At 30.5% G+C, this 19,375-nt stretch overlaps 2 long non-coding RNA genes and 1 pseudogene across 5 annotated transcripts; all 3 read right to left on the bottom strand.

Moving 5' to 3' along the window:
- Nucleotides 1–365: 365 nt before the first annotated feature.
- LOC128039791 (uncharacterized) lies at nt 366–4,473 on the bottom strand. Of its 4 annotated transcripts, XR_008194436.1 has the most exons (3): nt 4,017–4,472; nt 2,818–3,192; nt 366–675 (listed from the first exon to the last, which is right to left on the bottom strand). It is a non-coding gene; the product is annotated as an uncharacterized LOC128039791 (long non-coding RNA). The 4 variants fall into 4 exon arrangements; XR_008194437.1 differs by lacking the exon at nt 366–675 and having other exon boundaries at nt 2,745–3,192; nt 4,017–4,473; XR_008194438.1 differs by lacking the exon at nt 366–675 and having other exon boundaries at nt 2,745–3,144; nt 4,017–4,473.
- Nucleotides 4,474–6,852: 2,379 nt separating this feature from the next.
- LOC105794220 (uncharacterized) lies at nt 6,853–8,170 on the bottom strand. Its single transcript, XR_008194066.1, has 3 exons — nt 8,046–8,170; nt 7,776–7,877; nt 6,853–7,494 (listed from the first exon to the last, which is right to left on the bottom strand). It is a non-coding gene; the product is annotated as an uncharacterized LOC105794220 (long non-coding RNA).
- A 3,224-nt stretch (nt 8,171–11,394) lies between these two features.
- LOC105794219 (cell division topological specificity factor homolog, chloroplastic-like) lies at nt 11,395–14,065 on the bottom strand (annotated as a pseudogene).
- Between the last annotated feature and the right edge of the window lie 5,310 nt (nt 14,066–19,375).

Here is a 19,375-nt window from a genome sequence, read left to right as displayed (position 1 = left end):
TAGCTTTCAAGTTGATATGAGTAAAGCATATGACCATGTAGAGTAGGGTTTTTTTAAGAGCATAATTTAAAGATGGGTTTTGATGCTAGATTGATTGATCTTATCATTCGGTGTATTTCCACAACATCATACAAGGTCATTATGAATGGTGAAGAAGGAGAGGTTTTTCATCATTTTAAAAGGTTGCGCCAAGAAGACCCTTTGAGTCCTTATCTTTTTTCTGTTCTATAGCAAAGGGTTTTCAGCTCTTATGAGATTACCCCGGGAAGAAGGTTTATTAAAAAGGGATAAAGTTTGTCGTAGAAGCCCTAAAATTACACACCTCATGTTTACAAAAGACAGCATTTTGTTTGGCGAGGCAAGTATTAATCAGGCAAATGTACATAAAAATATTTTGAGGAGTGTAATACCCAATTATTGCCCGGGCCCAACTAAGCCTAAAGCCCAGACTACATCAGTCCTAACATTTAGCCCACCAACCTAACCCCAATGACCCAATACAAACGGCTCAAATGCTTAGCCCTAACAGCACACATCCGAAAAACCCTAGCCCTTTTCCCCAGCGCCGTACGTCAGCAAAGATCCCTTGCATGCCTCCGCGAACGCCGTAACAACTACTCACATCGTAGCAACTACCCACATTCAGCACTCCGCGCACACCGCACACACACGTACCTGTAACAAATCGACCACGAACAGATAATAGTAGAAAATACAAAGAGAAAATGAAAAAGGGGGAAAATGGAGCAGCTTTTCTTTCCCTCTTCATGCGGCCCGCATGTTTTATCCCAATGGGATATTTGCGCTTTTGATCCTCTTGATTTGTTTTATTGCTTTAATTTGTTTCTAATTTTTTTTGAATTTTCCCCTTTGGTTTCCAATTTTATTATTTTAACCTCTTTTAAATGCAGCGTTTGAGAGGTTTGGGTAAATTTCCGATTGGCCCTCCCAGTTGCGCGCACTTTGCGAATTTGCCCTTTATTTTAATTTGCTTTTGTTTTTTCAATCCCGTTTTGGTTTCAATTTAGTCCATTGTATTTGCTTTTACAAATTAGATTAAATATTAGTTTGTTAATATTATATTTGTTATTAAGCTGCTGTTATTTTTGTTATTATCATTATTATTATTGTTACTATTATTATACCTATACATATACGCATGCATATGTTCTTTATAATATATATGTATATATATTAAATGTTTTTCGAATGCACATACATATTTTTTAAAATATATTTCGTTATTATTTTATTTGCATAGCTTTTATATTTATATATATACATTTACATTTTATAATGTTTATACATTTTCCATATTTTAAAGTCCATACATATATATACATTTTTATGATATATATTTATACACTATTTGAAATTATTATAAATTTTTATTATATACATATATATATATATATTCATGTTTTCATAATTTACTAATATATTATACTTATACATTTTTTCATTTTTGTAAATACATTATTATTTTATTTTCATAACTTTTGTGTACGTATATGCATACATGCATTGACATTTTATAACACAAATACATGTATAATTTAAATTAAAGTATTGATTTCATGATTGTACATTCACATTTTTTAAACATATCTTTTAAATATATATTTTGATTTTGTTAAAGGCTTTTAAAATAACGCAATATTCGATATTCAAAATTTTCGAGGAAATTAAGCCCTAACGTATTGAGTTTCGATTTTCTTTATTAATCCTAAATAATCGAGAATATTCTTTTACAAAACGCATAAACAAAAATCATTTTCGGGAATTCAACATGTTATGTCCTAACGCATTGGGTATGACATATTGTTTTTTCGAGATGAAAATTTTCCCTAAAATAAAAGAGATATTCAAAGTTTGGGGATTTTGAGAAATTGTACCCTAACGTATTAGGTCTCGATTTCTTCTTTTGACTTAAACATTTGATTATCCTTTTCAGATTTCATCATTTGAGTTTTTTTTAAAAAAAGTCTTTTTAATCCTCGACACTAAGACATTAAAATAATCAATTTGGTACCATTTTTTTGCGTTACGAAGGAACTAACCCTTCCTCGTGCGTAACTGACTTCCGAACTTATTTTCTCAAGTTTTGTAGGCAAAAATTATTTTTAAGGTGAACTGATCACACTTCAATAAAAGATCGATGACGGCTTCAAATTTTTTAAAGTCGACAACTAAATTTTTGTTTTCAAAAAATGGTTTCGACAAGGAGTATAAAAGGCGCAAAGATCAATGTGTTAATTTCGAGAAGTCAACAAGTTTCTATAGCTCAAATGTTAGTAATCGGGAAAGGCAACTGGTGGAAAACATTTTAAGAGTCTGAAGTTTAAATAATCCTAAAAAAAATTAGGGTTTTCAAATATGGTGGGAAGGACAAAAGGAAGGGCCTTTCAAAATATTAAAAATTGTATCAAGCAAAAAATTGAAAGTTGGAGTATAAGATTTCTTTTGCAGGGATGAAAAGGAGTATTTATAAAATTTGTTTTGCAATCAATTCCGACGTATTCTATATCTTGTTTTCTTCTCCCAAAATCTCTTTGTGTGGAAATGGAAAACCTTACGGGGAAGTTTTGGTGGTAGAAAAGTCATGGAAAACGTGGGTTACATTAGTGTGATTGGAAACAATGTGCAAATTAAAAGAGAATGGTGGGCTCGGCTTTCGAAGTTTAACCAAGTTCAATTTAATGTTATTAGCAAAGCAATGATGTTTAATTTTTTGTCCGAATTCCTTGTTAGCAAGAACGTTAAAATCCAAAAATTACCCGTTAAAAGATTTCATTAATGCAAGTTTAGGTAATTTACCTTCCTATACTTGGCAAAGTGTATGGGCTACGAAAGGGCTCCTTCAAGCGGGACTATGCTGGAAAGTGGGTATAGGGACCTCCATTTTAATTCTGGATGATGCTTGGGTACCGAAAGCAAAGAACTAAAAAATTCAGGATGGGATTCGTATTCAAGATGTGCGATTAGTTGAAGATTTTGTAGATCCTAATACTAGAATATGGAAAATTGATACCATCCTCAGTACCTTTAGTGAAAGGGATGCCGAAAGGATTCTCAAAATTCCTTTGCTACGATGCCTAAACAATGATCACATAGCATGGAGAGGTGAAGCGTCTGGAGAATATTCTGTTCGTAGTGGTTACAAGCTCATAATACAAGACCTTTCAAACCCTACTGCTAGATAGGAACAAGATATAAAAGGTAATCTTTACAAAAAAAAAAAAAATTGGCTATTAAATGTGCCACCAAAAATCATGATTAAAATGTGGCGTATAACTTGAAATTTTATTCCTACTTTCAACAACCTACATTACAAGAGACTGATGAGCACGGCGTGTTACCTTCGATGCGATGAAGAAGCAGAAATAGTCTTACATGTGATTCAAGACTGTAGATTTACAACAGAGGTCTAGGAAAATTTAAGCTTCAAATAGCCACAAAAATTGGAAAATACTAGCCACAGAGACTGGATTGCTTACATTTTTGAACGTTATTCACAAAGTTAATGTCGATTATTTGTGTGTGCTTTATAGGCAATTTAGATGAAAAGAAATAAATGGGTGCATGAAAGGGGCAGTCAAGATGAGCTATTTACTGTGAATTTTATTAAGAATTACATTAGAGAGTTGGATGACTTGGGAAGAATTTTACCTAAGAAATGTGGAGCCATGAAATGGTGGAAAAGTCCGAGAAACGCATGTGTAAAAGTCAATTTCAATGCTACTTATAGGAAAAATGAAGAGAGTTTATGTTCTAGTATTTTGTTAAGGGATTCAAGAGGAAGGGTAATAGCTTCAAAAATTACTTTTCACAAGAATATTACGGCTGAAGTAGTGGCCTGTGCTATGGCCTTGAAGATGTGCTTAGATCTGAATACCAGAAGTCTTGAAGTTGAAGGGGACTTTCTTATTGTGATAAAAAGCAAGTAGAAATGAGATTGAAATCTCAACATATATTGAAGATGTGAACAATTTGAGCAAGGAATTCCGGTTTTATACCTTAAATCATGTGCAGAGACCGGCCAATGGAGCAGCACAACAGTTAGCAAATGAAGGGATTAAGCAAAGAACAGAGATTTTCCTGATGAACGATGTGCCGGAGTTTGCAGAGGCGATGGTGGAAGTTGATCGCCGATGGATAGAGGCCCAGAATGAAAAACCACAGTTGTAGATGAAAGGGGAAGCAGAGTTCTGATGATCTGTTTCATGCTCGTTTAGGAAATGAAAGGTTTTTCCCCTGAAATTTGTTTCTCAATATACATTTGGTTTTTAGATATTTCTAGAATTCCTTTTTTTATGCTTGTTGAAGAGGTCTAAAATACTGGGCTAGATTTAATTTCTGTTTATGATTGTTGTTTTCGAAGTGTTTTGGGCAGCCCCAGGTCCTTGTCTTGGATATTGTTTTATTAATTCAGTAGATATTTTTTTAAAATAAAAATTATAAAATTAGTAAACCATATTTTAAATATTTTAATTTTATAATCTAAAACTTATAAAAAATCATAACAAAATATTAAATTTGCTATAAAATTATAAAAAATTATAAAAAAAATCATAAAACTTAAATTGGACCAATCAATTGATTGGACTGATTAGACCAAAATCGACTAGGGTACCAACCGGAGAAAGCTGTTGGACCTGTTGCCTTAGGAACTAGAAAATTGAAACAATTTTTTATTATTTGATTTTTTAATTTTTTTATTTAATTAAACTGGACAAATCAATCAAATTAACAAATTGATGGCCTAACTAGTTTAACCACCAGTCTGATTCTGAAAACTTTGGTTTGAATATTTCACCATGACACATGTTAATAATTGAATAATGAAATTTTTGTTTGATAGTATCTAACGACACCAAAAAATACTTTATCATACAATATTTAGCAAATATTTTTAACTTTTCAAGGTCCAAACTACTATATTGTACTTAAAAATTAGAAATAAAAATTTTAAAATAAAAATAACAGATTATCAATAAAAGGAGAGGGTCCCACATTATTGATTTATTTATGAAAGATCGAGAACATTGTATTCAACATGAAATTGACCCTAACGATCGGATGACAATTTTCATTATATGATGGTTGGTATGATGCTATGTGTTCATTATAATTTTAGGGTTTAAATAACATTTTTTATAATTTATTATTTTTATAAATTTTATGAATGTTTATAAATCTTTTATAAAATTTTAAATATATTTTAATAATTTCATAAAGTTTTAATAAGTTATTAGAATTTTTTATAATATTTATAAGTTTTATGATTTTTAAATAAATTTTATAAGTTTATATGAATTTTAATATTTTAACATTAAATAATATTTAATATTTTTATGATTTTTAATTTTTTATAAGTTTTTAAGATTTTTTACGTTTTATAAAATTTTAAAATTTTAAATATGTTTATTAATTTTATAATTTTTTATAATTTGTTAGAATTTATTATATTTTTATTTTATAATATTTATAAGTTTTTATTATTTTTATAAGATATATCAATTTTAGTATTTTTAAATATTTTTAATTTTTAATAACTTTTTTTTAGATTGTTTATAATTTTACTATCAAACTTGAAATTATCACATGTCTTGGTCCATCAATTTAATTTAACGATGAAAATCATCAACCATTTTACAACTAGGCATAATTCTTTCTCTTCCTAAAACTTTGAGCCACTCAAAATTTTTACACTACGCTTGGTTCGCTGTAATGAAATAGAGCTATAATGGAATAGAGTTGTAATATAATAGAGTTGTAATAAATAATTCAACTATTTGGTTGAATGGAATGAAATAGAACTGTAATAGCACGTTTGGTTCCCTGTAATGGAATAGAGGTGTAATGGAATAGATGCGTAATGGAATAGAGGCGTAATAGGTAATTCTTTTGTTTGGTTGAATGGAATGGAATAGAGGCGTAATGGTATTCTTGTGTTTGGTTGAATGGAATAGAGGTATAATACCATAAAGAAAAAAACTAAAATGACTAGAATACCCTTAGCAGAATTTTTTTTAGGTAGATGATTATTGTTATTGTTATTAATTTTTAATAAGATTATTAATATAAATAATAAATAATTTAATCATATTTTAACATAATTATTATTAAATATAATTTAATAAAAATACATAATTTAATAAAATATATGAATTTACTAAAATCATAATATATAGTACTATAAAATATAATTTAAAATAATTATTATTAAATATAATTTAACAAAATATATAATTTAATAAAATTCTTAGTGTTAAATATTCTTATGATTGTATCAACAAACTTTATCAATTTCTTCTATCAAATATTAAAATATTTGAACTTGACTTTGAATAATGATTTTATGATTGTTACTTTACCATCAGCAACCCAAGTTCAATTTGCTTAACAACATAATGAATTAGGGTTTTTATTCATATTCCCAATTATGTATTCCATTTCCGACCGTAAAGCACCTTTCAACTCATCTCATCAGTGATTTTCTGTCCATTGACAAATTAGGATTCTATTATTTGTGCATCAACAATTTCGAATTCTAAAATTTAGAAAGTAAATTTTATTTTCTCAATTTCATTTTTGTTTCTAGTTTTGAATTGTAGCAATTTTGGTCTTCAATGTTGTTTTCTTCTTTCATTTTAACTTTTTTTTTTGTATTTTCTGTAGAAAGATGATTTTTTTTATGATTAAACTTTTAGACATGTTTATTTTCAATTTTTTCCACGAGCATTTAGATAAGAAAAATATTAAAACTATTTAAAAGTTACTTGTTTGCTTCAAAACGAATTATATAAGGACTAAATTGCTCATTTTTATATTAGAGGACCCAATTTGATCTTGAATTTCTAATAGTTTAACCAACAAAAGTCTTACATGACCTAACAAAAAACCTCTCCAACTAAATTGCACGCATAACTTGTTTCTCCTTTTGTCATAAATGTTGATGAAATTGTTGGAAGTTTCTCCTTTTGTCCATAATGTTGCCCGTGATCGACTGAAGAACGTTGCCTTCCTAGAAGTGATAGTTGTAGCTAGTGCACCCCTGTTGACAAAGCCTTGCATTAATATGGCTCCAGTGTCAACATTTTGAGCTATAGCCACTGCTAAACCTTTGTCATCCTATTTGATACCGTCCAACAATGTATCAACCTAAAATTAAAACTTTTAGATATTTAGGTCCTTATAGATGTGCGGTTTTTCAAAATATACAGAAGTCTAAGAGAATATATATACAAAATCAATGAGATACCATACAAGAATAACAACTTCACTATAACCATGCGTCTACATAGTGCAAAGAACTACCATATTGTATTTTCACTACCATACATGTGGAGGGCAGGAACACGACCCCAATTCTCGATTCCGGATTCAAGAGCTAAGTGCTTATATTCCATGTCAATCTCTTCCAGTTGTGGAAATGGAGAACTGAGGATATAATGGCAGCACAACAAGCTTTTTTATCTTGTCTAGCTTAATCTGTGTTGCACATAATAAATGCTTATCGGTAATCAGTATATAACCCGAATTGAATTTGAAGATAGATCATTCAATGCTACACAGAGAATTCCAAATTAATATATGAGGTATAAAGTTCTTCAAAGGCATAACCAAATAAGAGTATCCCTCATGTAAGGATTTAATCAACTTAACAACCACCTTAATTATCAACAAAAGCACAACAGAAAGCTCACTCTCCGTATATGGTATCATACAAGTTCAAAACACATGCAAATTTGTTAGGCTATCAAGAGACGAACCTGCTCAATGACCTCCTCTATGAATGGATACCAATATCGCATTCCAACATACATACTGACATTCACATTATTTGCCTCCAAAGCCATTCGAAGAGCATTTGCCTGCAACGAGTTCTTTAAACTATAAATATACTTTCCAGTTTCCCCAAAGCACAGCATGGTTCGTTTTGGAAAAAAATATCCATAAAAAAGTACAATAGTTCATTTTCAAGCCACTAGCTCAGGACAAAGTAACAAGCAAATTTCTACAATCAAGGGACTTGATTTTACCTGTTCATCGGTTATTTTACGCAAAGGCGAGCCGCCACCAATGGCAGCATATCCTTCTTCACTTTTCGGAGCTCGAAGAACAAATATTAGCTTTGCCAATGGCCGTTGAAGTAACTTAAACAGCCCAAGCAACCTATTATATCCTGTACAAAGAAACATCATCACCTCAACACCATTGTAACTTGAAACCCACAAATGTTCATATGAAATACACACACACAAAACAAAAAAAGAACAAGCAAAATAACGTACAAGATCAGCAAACAAGTTATATAGAAAAGGTTGAACATCTTTAAATGTCTCTGGCCCTCCAAGGTTCAAAAGAAGAACCCCAATTTTTTCCTCCATGGCATGTGAGTGATGAGATTCCACAACATCATTTTCACCCAAGGTGTAAACCCCCACCCTGCAAATTGCTTGCAAATGCAGATTTCTCCTCTGAATTAGGCCATCACTGAGAAAGGGTCCTTTGATAAGGGCTTTAGAGAAAGGTTTATTCACACCATTGAATCCATTAGATGAATGTCGTGAGAAAGACGCAATGCGTCTGCCCCGAGGAATCGACCAGAAAAAAAAAACAATATAAAGAAATGGACAAATCCAAGAATTTCATCTTTGATTCACAAAAAGAAGAGCTAAGAACAATCTTAGGTTCTATAAAGTTAAAAAAAACCCATTCAGACAAAAACTATAAAGCATAAACCTCTGATTAACAGTTCAAAGAAAATAAAAGGATTACCTTAAAAATCTATCATCAGAATAGCAGAGACTGGAACCACTGAGTTTGATATATGAAAGAACTCCAGGTAAAGATGCTGCCTCCATGATTTTTATCAAAAATAAGAGTTGGAATCTGGGTATTAGGTGAGTTTGAGAGAGATTTTCCACGGGTTAGTTGAGAAAAAAATGGCAAAAATTGTTTATAAAGAAAACTGGAAATATCAGATTAAAAACTGTGTTGGTTCCCAAGATTGAACGTATTATTAACGCCTCCAAAAATGTTGCTTCAAACACCCCCTAATAAAAGCCTTTCTTGAGAATTACTAAAGTCGGTTGATTAAGTGACGGCAGAACCGATGGCAGAACCGATGGAAGGGAAAAGAAATTACAGAGATAATCTATGAAGAAAATAAAAGAAAATAAAACGAGAAGAACCGATGGCAGAACCGAACGAGATAATCCATGAAGAAAATAACAACAATAACAGAGATAATCCATGAAGAAAATAAAAGAAATGAACGAGAAGAACAGATGGCAGAACCGATGGAAGGGAAAAGAAATTACCTCTGGAAGGGAAACTTGGGAGAATCGGAAGCTTGATGAGGGCAGAAAATAGAAAAGAAAAGATGAAAGGCAGGCGGAATCCCTAATCGGCGATGAGGGGGTGTAATAGCTATTACGGGCAATAGGAGTAATAGGCCAGTAACCGATTCGGGATGTAATGTTATTACAGTGAACCAAACACTCGTTTGGTTGTGGGCCCGCTGCATAGGGGGGAATGCATGCCTATTCCCCCCAACCAAACGCCCTCTAATAGTATTCTTGTGTTTGGTTGAATGGAATGATGTTGTAATAGTATAAGAAAAAAACTAAAATGACTAGAGTACCCTTAGCATAAATTTTTTTGTAGGTAATTATTGTTATTGTTATTAAATTTTAATAGGATTATTATTAAAAATAATTTAATAAAAAATAATTTAGTCATATTTTAATATAATTATTATTAATTATAATTTGATAAAAATAAAATGAAATATAATTTAATAATATTTTTAATATAATTATTTTAATATAATTATATTCAAATATTTTATTTTAAATTATATTTTGAAATTAAATATTTTATATTAAATTATATTAAAATATTTGAATATTTTATTTTCAAATTCCAAGTTCTAAAGGACTAATCTGGAAATTATTATTATTTTGTTATTCAATGTAGAATTGAATAGTCATTCTTTGGTTTGGTGATACCAAAGAATAACTATTCTTGGAAGACAAGTAATATAGAAGTAATGATCATTTCATTGAATGAATATTACGTTCAACCAAATAAACAAAATAAATGAATATTACATTCAATGAATTTGGGAATAACATTCCCCTACCAGACATGGTAAGAAAAACAATGTACATCAACACATTTCCATTTTTTAATTTATTTTGAATTTTATAAAAGGTTTAACTTATAGATTGATATTTGAATTATACTTAGTATTTAATTTTTAATCATAAATATTATCTAAACTCTTTTTCTAAAGATGGTATTTTATTAGTCCATCGATTAGTCAAATCATTAACCTTATTTAAAAAAAGGGTTAATATATATTTTGCCACAACATTAAAATCTAAAATAAATATTAATAAATCGAATATGTCATATTAAATCATTAAGAATAAATCAAAAAAAACTAGATCTAAAGCATACTTGAAGTCATGGATTTCTTGAAATTTTCAAGTATTGTGATTTTGATGTTCCAAAATAGCATACAAGTAATTTTGAGAAGGGACTCTCTTTTCTAAAGATTAGATATTAGAAAAGTTATCTATGTGTAATTTGGGGACCATAACTCTAATATATATAACTTTTGCACATTAACCCTAATTTTTAATCAGTCCATCATCAATTAAAATTAATTACTAAAGTATCTACACATATTTGGTTCATACTTTATTTAATAACTAAAGCTCAATAAACCTTAACCAAATTTGATCACTTTTTATATGTAATTACTCTTGTTATATATGTGATATCTATATTTTTAACAATTTGAACTCAAACTAATTCAAAAGAAAGTGAACTTCTAACCTATAACTTACAACTTGGATTCAATAAATATTCAATTAAATATTATTGTAACAATGTATTTATCTTTTCATATTTTTCTATAAATATTCAAATAGAACAAATACAAATAACCAAGAGTTCAAGAATCAAACCTGCAACACAAAACCTTCATCAATTCACCTTACTCCACCTATAATTCACTTATACTATGTTTGATTATTAGTGAAATAACATGAGAAAAAGTTTATTTATTACATAGGTATTACAGTAGTGAAATATAAAATAAAAAATAATTAGTAAAATTTTAAACTTAAAATTAGAAAAATGAGTAAAAATTTCGGTAAAAAAAAAACCTTCTTCAAAGTAAACGATGTTTTTCCCTTTTGCTAAAAACAAATCATGAGAATGACTAAATCATATCGGTTTAATTAGCTTATTGTTAACTCATATACTAAAACATACCAAATGCATTAATTAATAATTTTTTATATAAAGATTTTACTTCCACCATAATGATAAAACAATCTAGTATATATATAAAATATAATTAACAGGTTTAAGTAAAACTGATTTTTAATATAGTTTATGAACAGAAATCGATACAATATTAACTAAAGAAGAAAAAAAAAGGTTGAGTTGAAGCTAGTAGACAGATTTTGGATTGTAGCAAAAGCAAAAAAAAAAAAAAAAAAAACCCTGACTCTTGAAAGATATCTAAATCTGAAATCCATAATCAAATTACAGACTGAAACAAAGGCAATCGAGAAAATCACCTTAAATGAAAAAAATTTCATACGTACAACCAAGTGTCAAGTTGCATTGCCAAATGCAAATGTTTTTACCTTCTGACCTCATCAATCTGTGTTTATTCATCTGGAACATAGAAATCGAACTTGACATCGATACATCCAGACCTTTCTCCAGTATCTTTGTACTCGATATTTGTTATTGTTCCAGCTCCATTCACTTCTTGATATTCTGCCTTCACTCGCTGAACAGGGACCGTGACGGAGTAAATAGTCCCTAGATCAGAATCTGTTGAGACACTAAGTTGAACCTTGTCTTTTGACTCCATCTCAACAAAATCTGACGGGGTCCTTACGATGTTCTTAACAATCTTCTGTTTCGCCTCATCACTAACTGCACAACGATCAGATAACAGAAGCATCTTCAAAGCTGCTTTGCTATATTTGCATTAGAACTCCTTCTGGTTGCTGGAGAAGGGAAAACTATTTTCCATGCCAAGTTAAGTCGCTCAAAGAAGCTCATGTTTATGGCATTCAAGAGTATGCTTTCAACCTCTTGGCTGCCAGTATTTGGTGATATCTTATAACCTCCCAATATTCCAGCTAAACCTTTAGTTTGATCATGAATGTTTCTGCCATTCATTGTCATTCCAGTCCATTTCAGTGTAATTCCAGAAAAACTTGATCTTCCATTCATGAAGCACGTAAAATCTACCTATAAGAAATCAAAATATGACCATGCATTAGCATTTCCTCTAAATTTTACATTCTAAAAAACTCACTAGCCAGTTCCTTCTACTTCTAACAAACAGTGGTCTTTATTGATATCTAATGTACGACCAAAATAAGAAGAATGGAACATTTGGCACTTTTCCATAGCATTGAAGACTACAGAGCATGTTTATACACCTATAGTAATTAATGGTGCTTTCTTCCAAACAATGTACTTTTTTTTCAAGCAAGCAACAAATTATGCCAATGCCTAGTAGCAATGCAAATACATGCTCCTATAACAACAAAGGGCACCAAACTAGAGCAGCAGCAGAGACCACAAAAACCACCACCATCCAGAATCAAGGAGCTAGAGAACTTGACTATTTGTTTGAAATGATAACTTTCAATGAAACCAATAATAAGAAAGTTGCTGCAATAACCACTGCCACCAATGCTTTACTCAAAAGTTCTACTACACACGAGTAATAGAAAGACCATTCGTGCATCAGTGACAGCCATTAACAGAAATAGCACATACCACCACCTAACATATAATCCACAATCGGTGGCAATGCATTTACTTTTAGTTCCTAAGTCACTATTGGTTAATTTCATTACCTTAGGAGCTAATTATCACAGGCAGGAGGTTAAAGTCTTGTGATGAACAAGCATAGCATTGACTAACGCAGAGCACAAAACTCATCAAGCTCAGATCTTCCATTTTACCATCATCTGGTATGAGTATGAGTATGACTATGAACATCTAATCAAAGGGAGGAAAGGTAAGGATGCCGTATCTAACATATTCATATCTAATGATATTCCAAAAAGTGGTGATGGATGGTATAATTTGCATAAATGTTATAGTCATTTAATGTCCTTACTCATTATTGCCAAGTTTTTATAAACAAGTAATAAGTTGTAAAACTCACAGGAAATATTCTCAATATAACCTGTCTTGCAGTCTATGTATTATATACGCTTATATGTGATCATCTATTCAAAAGTTAACAAAGATCAATCTATAGTCTTGAGTTTTGATCATTGATTAAAAGAAGTGAAGACCGCCAAGAGAATGTATGAAGATGACTAGATTAAGCATAGGAAAATTGCAAAGCAAACTATAATAAAATTGAAGCTTACAATACAAGAATAAATTATTAGAAGAAATGATAGGAGGCAAAAGCCAGATGTAAGGATTTTCAGCGCTACAATGCGAGTGGAAACTAGGAAAATCTAATAGCTCATGCTCCGATTGGTTGAAAAATTTGGAATTAAAACGAATAAGAATATCATGTCGAACTCTAACCCATACCTAGACAGTAATTGCCCAATTATATTCGGTTCCAACAGGGAATTGAAAAAATACATAGGAAAATGCAAAAATATTTCAAATTTGATGTAGAAAAAAGTAAATACGAAGGAAAATGAAGAGGTAATAGATATCAGAAGATAAGGACCTTTGAAGAGAGTGTGGAACTAGGAGAAGGGTTGTGATGGTAGGAGGCGAGCGTAGCTGCAACACTTAAATTCCCAGATATGGCCATGTTGGAGTTAGCTCAGTTCCAATGGCTCCTTCTTCACGGAGAATGTGGCTCCTTTTGCTCACTCACCCTCTTGCATTTCAGGCGGCTCCGAACGACACAGCAGACAGTTGCAACCAAGTCCATGGGGAGACGTAGCGTTGGAAAACGGCACCGTTTAACTGCGCGCTCGACGCTCCCACCTACCCTCACATTTTGCTTGTTGATTTGTTGGGTTCTTCCCCGTTTTATTTATTTTATTTACTTTCTTTTTTCTTTTTGTTAAATCAGTTCAAAGAATCTCACACCTATATGGGTGAAAAAGAATAAATATTTTATACATAAAGATTTTATTTAAAATTAATTATATTTGAAATAATTAGATAATTTTTAGAGAAATTGAAATTTTTTTGATTTTACGTTAATTAAAATGTTAAATTTTTTTAGATGAGTAATTATTTCAAATTAATAAATAAATTTAGATGGATAGTTATTTCAAAGTAGTGAAAAAGTTTTATTTTTTTTAATTTCAAAATATCTATTTACCTATATTCTAATTTTACTAATTTTTATTTTAATATAATTTTACTAATTGAGTTGGTATCACTAAACTTGATAATGGGTTCGGCCACCTGCCTAGGCCCGAAGGTTTGCCCGAAAAGTAAAGGGTTTGAACAAAAATATAGGCCCGAATCAGTTATTTTGTTGTTGTTTCTCTATTATAGTGCTACTATTTTGTTATTATTGTTTGTAACTCTTGTTTTATTGTTAATTTTACTACTATTTTAGAGGCATTTGCTTGTTAAGTTTCAACTATCTTAGTGTTATATTTTCAATTTGTTGGAAAACAGTTATTTTAATATTTTTAGTATATTTGATGTATTATATTTTTATAATTTATTTTTATATACTTTTTTTAATACGGATAGGGCAGCTCGGGCTCGAGTTTAGCATTTTTAATCTGGGTCAAGTTTGGATAGAATTTTAAGCCCATTTTCAGTTAGGCTCGATCCTAGAAAATGGGCCTAAAATTTTGAATCGGTCCGGCCCAAATCTGATCCAGCTCGATCCATGATCAAGTCTAGGTGTCACTTAGCTCATGACTCCAACTCAATTAAATACTTAATTAATAGATTGATAGATATTAGGTTGTGGACAATCACGATGTGAGTAAAAAAAATGATGTAAAACATATATTTATAAAAAGTTTATGATAAAATGAAGTAAGGCTTTAGTTAGAATGGTTAAATTATAAGTTTAAAACTCATGTGTCAGAAATTCAAAATTTATCATAATATTATTTTATTGAAAAACATGAAAGGAAAAAAAACCCAAATATTAATATTTGTTAATTTGAATAAAAATATTTTAATAATTATTAATATTTTTGATTGATGAGATTAGAAGTATAGATAAATGCTTTTGAAAAGCAATACTTATAGGTAGTTTCATATCAATAAAATGTGAAACAAACAATATATGAAAACATGAATAAATATAAAAATATAAATGAAAGTTGATAAAAAAAAAGTTAAAAAAAGGCACCATTTGCAGAGAAGAAGAAAAAGAAAATATGATTGCCTGATTAAACTTCAAAAAGGCTTTTCAGTTTGTTTATCATCAAAAACAACTTTTAATTATCAGCTTAGTAAATAACAACTCGCGAACCCAAGATCCAAATATAAGCTAACAATAAAAAAAATGCAACTGTTAAAAAGAAGTTCAGCCCCACGACGGTGACGACGGCCAGCCACAACAAAGGTTAAGACTTAAGATGAGAGAAGTAGACACTACACCAAAACAGGCTTTTTGCGGCGTTTTTTTAGGCATTTAGCGGCGCTTTTAAACGCCACTAAAAGTATTAGCGGCGCTTTCACAAGCGCCGCAAAAAGTGCCGCTACAGAAGACGCCACTAACTTTAGCGGCGTTTATGCGAAAAACGCCGCTAAAGACCATGACCTTTAGCGGTGCGTCTGTCACAAACGCCGCTAAAGACCATGAGCTTTAGCGGCGCTTTTGTCACAAATGCCACTAAAGATCATGACCTAAAGAACAAACCTTTAGCGGCCCTTCTAGCAAAAACGCCACTAAAAACATAACCTTTAAAAAAATATTTTAATCAAATAATATTTATTTTTATGATAAATATTATATTTTTAAATTTGAACTTTAAATATACTTTTAGGATAAATAAAAATATTATTTAAATTAAATTTTCTATGAAAATTTTAAACTTTAAAACTATATATAAAATTAATGAATTTAGTTTTAGAATTTAAAATAATAAATTAATAACACAATTAATAATACAACTGAAACAATATCGACAAATAAAATCCACGAACTACATAATTACGCTCCAAATGCTAATTAATCTTTAAAAGGTCAAAAAGAGAACTAGTTGCTAGATCAAACAACCACGACAATAGGCATACCACTGCAGCCACCATGTTTCCCCAAGGAGTTTGAGCCATATTAAATCTCCCGGTGACACTTCCCTTGTCATGATTCCTCTCCTTCATTGTTATCATGAATTCTGATACCAGCACCACTTTTATCTTCTGTAGGTAGTCTTTTTTGTGACTCAGACACAAAGATGGGACCCTGAATAAAAATCCCTTTCAGCAGAGTAAATGGAGTCACGCCATATTTGTAATTATTTAAGACAAACAATGAAATTGTCAGGTTAAAAAAGAAACAGTTAGAAAGACATTTAAGTGAACGACTATATCAAGCACATTTCTGATCATCCAAAAAACTAGAGAATACTACCAAATGAATTATTATCTAAAACAATTCAAGTCTAATATACATGTGCTTCTAACCTCAATACATAGAATAAATCCATTTAGTATCCTCCAAGACAGATTTTAAGGAGATGCTAACATTAAGAACTTACCATAACTTCGGACTAAGATGAAAACCGGAGTTTGGTCATTATTGAAAGGGATAAGAGCACTATAAATAAATAAATTAAAAACACATTTAAATCAATGTGGAGCTCCCAACATCTTTTACATCAACGAAATATCAAAGTGGAAGGGCCATTCAGAAAGTTAAAGAGATAATAGCATAAAAAGCCAATTAACTGATTTTTATGATTCAATCATGGAACCAAAGGGCGTGCAAACAATTTATTATGACAAGTACTCTCAACAGACATACAGGCTTGTTCTAATGAAAAAAGTGGCTTACTCCTTGAAAAGCTTTTGCATTTCATTTTGTCCTTCAGCCATTGACAAGGCATCACTACCCTACACAAAAAATAAGTAGAAAAATTGTAAAACTCATTCATAGTATCATTGTAAAACGTCCATGGAATCTGAACATACTCTGCAATTATGCACAACGGCAGATAACAACATCCTATTTATAGAGTATAGATTGTTCAAAATAATAACACCACTACAGCAGGAGCTGGCACCAGACCTATTCAGAATCAATAATATAAAATGCCAGAAGCTCAAATCACAATAAATAAACTAAGCTAAACTAAGCTACTGATACTAAAATAAACTAAGCATCTAGAAGCTAAACCTAACCTTCGTACATACTAAAATAAACTAAGCTAAACCTAACCATCATTCTGCCATTAAAAAAATCGCATTATTAACCCCTCAATTTTCTTTCACATATTCCAGGCTTCAAACGCATAGCTACCTCAATTGTAGCTTTCAACTTATTGCCTTTATTTACCTATTCTCTAGAAGTTCTAGGAGCAGACTCATCAGCACCAGATGCCTGACAGACTAGGCAATATTCAGCTGTATGACCCATTCCTTTGCATGTTAGACATGGAACTCTTTTAGAGGATCGACTAACACTACTCTTTTAGTTTTATTTTTGTATGTGAAAAAATCAAGGGAAAAAAAAGGGTGAAAACAAAAATAGACAATGCAAATTTAAACAAATATAAATACTTTAGAATAATATATAAAAAATATCATCGGCCCTAATTTACTTACTGTAATTGTATTTAATAGTTAAAGCATAAAGTATAAACTAAGCTAAAATTTAAACAAACAAACATAAACCTTTGGCGAGATGAAAGGAATATGAAAGATAAGCTTTTTACACAATACTAATGATAAACAAATTAGAATGACATTGATAAATTAAAAATAAGAGATATGCAATTAGAATGACAGATATGAAATAAATTTAATCGCTTTTTTTTAATTCAAAACGTAGATGCCAAATGATAAAAGAAAGAGATAATTAAGATATTGAAACCTTTACGGTAGGACTATTAAACTAGATATTGCGACTTCGATTGTAATTCACAATTTGGAAAAGATAGGGTGACAAAATAGAGTTTACTTAATTATGTAAAAGTAAGGGAGGTTACGCAAACCAACTTCACATATGAGCTTTCTATTAAGGACAATCTACTTTTTCTAAGACACATGGAATGTGAGCGATAATAAAAATCAAGAAAATAATAACAATAAACATCTAAATCAAATGCATTATTCAATTTAAAGTAGTGCCTTTGCATCTACCTTTACTTGAAAAAGCAAGCGATGATTCTATATACTAATTTACTATATAATAATTTAAACCTATAAGACATTAGGCAAGTTCATCCCACAAACAAATTATTTATCATCACCATAGAACTGTTCAGGACAGGAAATTAGTGTGGGTGATCGACATTTCTCTATGCTTATCTTTTCAAGTTTGAAACCATGGAGTAATTTGAGACTAGCTGAAGGAGCTTCTCACTTCCCTGCAACAACAACAAACCCAAAACAATGGGTGAGCAGATGCCAATATTGTATCTTGATGAATTATATAAGCTTATGAATATTTCTAATCATATGTATGTAACTTGAATATTGATTACCTCAAGGTGATGAATATTTTACCCCACAAAGGCTTGTAACTATTAACATTAGCTACAACTTCATTCCAAAAACATCATTATTATTAATTCTAAGCACCCCATTATCAAACCAACCAAACAAGGAAAGAATCGAATTTTAGATTAATATTTTCAATCTAATCTAATCTTCAAACAAGAATGAACAACAAGATTCCGGAAAAATAACAATCATAATTTTTTGCTTTTCTTCATGCGAGAAGAGATTTTTAATTTGAAGCAAATATAAAGATTTTTATTAATATTAGACAAAACCCAAGATCAAAAAGTTTTAGATGAACAAATGGACGGTAAAAAATTTGATTTTAACCCGTAAAAACATTTAAAGGAAAAAACTGAATATGCTTATCTCTTCAAGTTACCTGATCCAAGGATTTTTGGGATGGAGAAATGAAATTTAGGTTAATAAAAGAAAAAAAATTAACCCTAAAAATAAGCAGAAATGTAAGAGGCGTTTGTGTGTGTTGTCGGAGTGGAGTTCAATTTTTGGTTTTTGGAAATTGAAAGGAAAGGCACAAGCCATGCATTTAAACAACAAAACGTTAGAAGCAACAGGAACAAATGCGTAATCTGAAAAGCACATTGAACCAACATAGTTCAATCCCTGCAAATATCCATATTTTCAGACACTAGACAACTGTAAAATAGTGTCTGTAATGTTACTTTTGTGAGATATT

Source organism: Gossypium raimondii, chromosome 3, assembly GCF_025698545.1.
Source record: "Gossypium raimondii isolate GPD5lz chromosome 3, ASM2569854v1, whole genome shotgun sequence".
Lineage (NCBI taxonomy): Eukaryota > Viridiplantae > Streptophyta > Magnoliopsida > Malvales > Malvaceae > Gossypium > Gossypium raimondii.
This window is presented reverse-complemented; position numbering and strand designations above follow the sequence as displayed.